Source organism: Eriocheir sinensis, chromosome 35, assembly GCF_024679095.1.
Source record: "Eriocheir sinensis breed Jianghai 21 chromosome 35, ASM2467909v1, whole genome shotgun sequence".
Taxonomy (NCBI): Eukaryota; Metazoa; Arthropoda; class Malacostraca; order Decapoda; family Varunidae; genus Eriocheir; species Eriocheir sinensis.
The window spans coordinates 15,583,729-15,589,715 of record NC_066543.1 but is presented as its reverse complement, the minus strand read 5'-3'; positions in this window follow the sequence as shown (position 1 = coordinate 15,589,715).

Sequence of the window (5,987 nt, the reverse complement as noted above, 5' to 3'; positions counted from 1 at the left end):
CAAAAAGCCGGCAGCACCAGATCCATTTCTCCGTTTCCCGCACCCTACACCCACCAAACCCCCCCCCCCCCCCTACACACACACACACATATACACTCACACACCTATACACACGCCGAAAAAGCTCATCTCATTTTCTGTTCCCATTTTAATTTTAAGGGGTAACACAACCAACTTTTCCCTTCCACTTGTTCGGCGCCGCCCTCCTCACCTCATTTCGTATGTCCGCGGGCGCTGCGACCTCAACCCCGATCTCGCATTACCCAGCGCGGTCCCTGTTATTATTCCACGGGCGTGTGTTCAACAAATTCCTTATCGAGAAGCGAATGGAGGCTAGCTGGAAGGTGTCGGAAAGAGAGAAAGAGAAAGAGAGGGCGTGTGTGTATGAGAGAGAGAGAGAGAGAGAGAGAGAGAGAGAGAGAGAGAGAGAGAGAGAGAGAGAGAGAGAGAGAGAGAGAGAGAGAGAGAGAGAGAGATTGAGAGATTTTTAAGTCGTTAGTAAAGAAAAAATAGCAAACACAGGCAAAACTAGAAAAGGAAAAAGGAGAAGAAATAGCGAAGAAAACGAGAGTATTACGAGAGAGAGAGAGAGAGAGAGAGAGAGAGAGAGAGAGAGAGAGAGAGAGAGCATATCAGATTTCACATTCTCCTCGTTTCCTCCCTCCTCCTTTCCTCTCTACCTACGTACTGTCGTTTCCTCTTTCTTGCCTTCTCCATTACTTCTATTCTCTTCACCCTTTCTTTCTCTCTCTCTCTCTCTCTCTCTCTCTCTCTCTCTCTCTCTCTCTCTCTCTCTTTCTCATATCCTACACAGTCTCACTCAATATTCTCCACCTTCTTCTGTACCCTCTGCTGCCTTTCTTCACTCCTTCCATCTCCTTTCCCTCTTCTCCCCTTCTTGTTTCTCGTCTTCCTGTTGCAGCAATCCATACTTGAGTAATGCGACGCGTCACTAACCATGATAAGAGGATTGGTGGAAAGGCGAGAAGGAACGGAACGTGGGGAGGCGAAAGAGAGAGTGAGAGAGAAGAGAGTAAGAACATGAGGGTGATGGAGAAGTGAAGTAAGGTAAAGCCGGGAGGAGGAGAGTGTTGGTAAGTGTGACCAAGAGGAGGAGAAGAGAAAAGCTCCCTGAAACGAGGAGGAATGGGGAGAGCAGGAGAAGGAAGAATGGGAAGGAGAAAGTGAGGTGGAGAGGAAAGCAAATGTGTGTTATCGAGGTGAGGTGAAAGATGGATACTGAAGGTGATTTTGAGAATGAAAGAGGAAAGTAGACATAGATAGATAGATAGATGGATAGAGAAATAGATAGAGGGTGAGCGAGAGAGTACATAAGACAGAATCAATACCTGTGTTTCAAGGGAAGTCTTAAGAAAGAGGCCATTCGGGTGTGTGACAAAAACAATCAATTTATAAAAGTCTTGGGGAAACACAAACCACATTTCACTACCTCGCTGCGTAAAGGTTCTTCCGTATGGAGTATGCATCTCATGCGTGTGGGGGCTCCACTCACACAGCTCTCCTTGACAGAGTGGAGTCAAAGGCTCTTCGTCTCATCAGCTCTCCTCCTCATACTGATAGTCTTCTACCTCTTAAATTCCACCGCCATGTTGCCTCTCTTTCTATCTTCTATCGATATTTTCATGCTGACTGCTCTTCTGAACTTGCTAACTGCATGCCTCCCCCCTCCCGCGGCCCCGCTGCACACAACTTTCTAATCATGCTCATCCCTATACTGTCCAAACCCCATATGCAAGAGTCAACCAGCATCTTCACTCTTTCATCCCTCACGCTGGTAAACTCTGGAACAATCTTCCTTCATCTGTATATCCTCCTGCCTACGACTTGAACTCTTTCAAGAGGAGGGTATCAGGACACCTCTCCTCCCGAAATTGACCTCTCTTTTTGGCCACTCCATTGACTTCTATTCTGGAGCAATAAGTAAGACGAGACTGGGATACTGCGCCGATACTGAGGAAGGTTTGTAGAATGAGGGAAGAAAGCAAATACATGGATAAATAGATATAGATATACTTAAATAAATATAGATAGATGAAGGGACAGAGGAAATAAAATAAAATTAAATACAACTAATACATGTTTTTCAAGGGAAGTCCTAGGAAAGAGCCAATTTTGGAGTGGGACAAAAAAACAATCAGTTCATAAAAGTCTTGAGGAAACGAGCCACTTTTCACTACCTCGGTGCGTCCTGTTCCTCGTAAGTTTAATAAAAGACACGAAGACGAGACTTGGAGACTGCGTGGATACTAAGGGTGATTAGGAGAATGAGGGAAGAAAGGAGATACACGCGGGTTGGAATCTTGGCTAGTGCACAGCTGGGATTTTACAGTCACCGCCGAGTGGCCTTAGATTACGCACATGACCATCTATCAACCCGGATTCTAGATTACCTCTTCAAAGAGAGGATCAAAGATGAGCTCTGGGGGGGTAGCATGAGCCAAAACAAGATGGCGCCATTATAAACACACTCCTGCGCCAGAACGGGCTGGGCTGACCATCAGGCCTCACCAGGGAAAAGCCAAACGACGCAATAGCCCGCGACGTAAAAAAATAAGAAATAAAGATAGACAGTTCGATAAAAAGATTTATAGATTATGAACGAGAGAATAAATAATTAAATAGGATACAATCAATACATGTTTTTCAAGGGAAGTCATAGGAAAGAGCCAATTCATATGTGACAAAACAATCAGTTCATAAAAGTTTTTAGGAAACATGAGCCGCGTTTCACTACCTCGGTGCGTCCTGTTCCACGTAAGCTTAAAGAGGAAACACGAAGACGAGACTCTGATACTGCGTGGATATTAAGGTAGATCTGGAGAATGAGGGAAGAAAGGGGATACATAGATAGATAGATATATAGATAGACAGTTTGATAGATAGATAGAGAACGGAAGAATAAATAATTTAATAAGACGGAATCAATGCATGTTTTTCAAGAGAAGTCCTAAGAAAAAGCCAATTCAAGGTTGTGACGAAAACACCTCCTAAAAGTCTTGGGGAACATGAGCCACGTTTCAGTAACTCGCCGCGTCCTGTTCCTCGTAAGTTTAATAAAGACACGAAGACGAGACTGGTATACTGCACCCATACTGAGGAAAGCTTGGATAGACAGATAGATAAATAGACAGATAGATAGAGAGAACGAGAGAATAATAATTAAACGAGATACAAAATCAATTCATGTTTTTTCAAGGGAAGTCCTATGAAAGCGCCAATTTGGTTGTGACAAAAACAATTAGTTGGTTATAAGTCTCTGGGAAACCTGAGCCACATTTCACTATCGTTGCGTTCTGTTCCTCGTGGGCTACTGAATACTGAAGGAGGTTTGGAGAATGAGGGAAGAAAGCAGATATAGATAGATAGATAGATAGATAGATACATAGATAGATAGATACAGAGAGAAAATAAATAAATAAAGACTGAATCAATACGTGTTTTTCAAGGGAAGTCTTAGGAAAGAGCCAATTCGGGTGCGTAAGAAAAACAATCAGATCATAAAAGTCTTGGGTGAACACGAGACACATTTCACTAGCTCGTTCCGTTCTGTTCCTCGTTAGCTTAAAGAGAGGACACGAAGAAGAGACTCGGGACCTGATTTAAGGGTTCACAAGGTAGTGGTTGTAATGTGGGGGCGACGCTTCTTCGTGGTATTCTTTATCATCATCGTGGTATTCTTTATCATCATCATCCTCACCATCATTATTATCTCCTCCATTATGTTCCTCGCTAACCTCACCATTTTTTGTTTGTTATTTCCATTACTTTCCTGAGCTAAAATAATAACAGGTGTTTAAATATATGGCTGTTCCAGGTGCTCGGATAGTCTTCCCGTTCGTGATAACAAATGAGTGGAGGAGGCGGCAAAGAGCGGTGAGGAAGGTGGAGAAGAGAGGCGAGGAAAAGGGAGGCAGGCTAGAGAGTACGGGAAATGATGTGGGGAGGGGAGAAGGGAGAAGGCAGACTACGAAGGAGAGAAGAGAATGAGAGGGAAGAAGCGGGAAAGGAAAGAAGAGGCGACGGAAAGGGACACAGGTTAAGAAGTACAGGAAAGAAGACAGAAGGGAGGAAAGAGATTTATGCGAGGAAGAAAGGGGAGAAAAAAATGAAGGCAGACTACGAAGAGGAGGGGAGAAGGAAAAGGAAGAAACTGGGAAGCAAAGAGGAGAGGAAAGAGAAAGGACACAGGTTAGAGAATACAGGAAAGAAGGTGGAAGGGAGAGAAGGAGGCTGCTGAGAGGATTAAAAAGGAGAGGGAGGGAGGGAAGGAAGAAACGGAGAAACAAAGTAGAAAGGAAATGATAGGAGATTGGTCAAGAAGGATAGATTAGAAAAGAGAGGGAAGCTAAGGGAAGGGAGGAGAAGTTAAGGAAAGGAGAGGAAAAAGGTAGGTTAAGGAAAGGATAGGAGATAGGAGGCAAGGAATAGACTGTCAAGAGGAGGAGGAGAGTGGAAGAGAATGAAGAAGAGGAGGGGAAGAAGGAGGAGAAGGGGAGGGCAGGTGCAGAACTCACTATGAATTGCATATAAACACGGTCATGATGTGGAAAGGATGAGTAAGAGGAGACGGTGAATAAAGAGAGAGAGAGAGAGAGAGAGAGAGAGAGAGAGAGAGAGAGAGAGAGAGAGAGAGAGAGAGAGAGAGAGAGAGAGAGAGAGGGGAGAGGGAGAGTGGGAGAGGAAGAGGGTGAATTTGGGTAGGAGAAGAAAGATGAAGGAAAATATTGGGAGGGGATAATAACTTGAAGAAGGGGAACGGAAGAAAGTGAATAAGCGAAGACGGTGAATAACGAGAACGGGGAAAGAATATATGTGTGTGTGTGTGTGTGTGGAGGATGAACAGAGAAAGCGAATAAAGATGAGAGAGAATGGAAGAAGGGACGAAAATATCTGAAGGGGATAATCATTAAGTGAAAAGAAAACGAGAGAAGTGATTGATGGAAGACGTTGAAGGAATAAGAGGGTAAAAAAATACATGTGTGAGGGAAGCAAGAACCGAGCGAGCGAATCATATCAAGATGAGAGAGAATGGGAATGAGGATGAAAGGAAGAAAGAAATGTTAGTAGGGGATGACTATTTTGAGGAGGGGTGAACGAGAGAAATGACTGATGGAAGACGTAGCAGAAAGAAAGGTAAAAAATAGTACATATGTGTGGGTAGTAAGAACTGAGAGAACGAAAAAGAGAGAGAGAGAGAGAGAATGAGAATGATTTAGAGAAGGGAACGAGATAAAAGACTAATGGAAAACGTTGAAAGAAGAGATAAAAGGGAAAAGAAGATTAAGTTTGTGTGGAGAAGATAAAAAGCGAAATAGTATGGATAGAAAGGAACATGAGAAAAGAAGAAAAGAAGGGAAAACATCTGAACGGAACACTTATTTATAAACGGTAAGCGAAGGGAAAGAAAGTAAGTAAAAAATAATAAAAGAGAAGGAGATTGAGGAAAAGGAGGAGGAGGTAGAATATGAAAAAGAGGAAGAGGAGGCGGTGGTAGAAGAAAGAGAAAAGAAGAGGAGGCGGTGGTAGAAGAAGGAGAAAAGAAGAGGAGGAGGAGAAGGAGGAAAAAAAGAAAAGACAAATACAAATACAAATGCCAAGCGAACTAGTATGGATAGAAAGGAACGTTAGAAAAGGAGGAAATAAGGGGAAACATCTGAACGGAACGCTTATTCAGAAAAAAGCGAAGGGAATGAAGGAAAGTGGAGGAAACAGAATCGCCCGAACAAAGAGAAGAAATAAAAGCACGCACGAGAGGAGGAAGAGCAAGAAAAAGGAGATTAAGGAAGGGCAAAAGTAAATCCTAAAGAGAAGGAGAAGACGAGACATGGAAGGCGAATGAAGCGGAAGAAAAAAAGGCAAAATAAATTAAGAAAGAAAGAAAATTGCAATGCTGGAAGGACGAAGGAGTAGGAAGAGAAGAGGAAGGAGGAGGAGGAGGGGAAGGAGATAAAGAAGGAGGAGGAGAT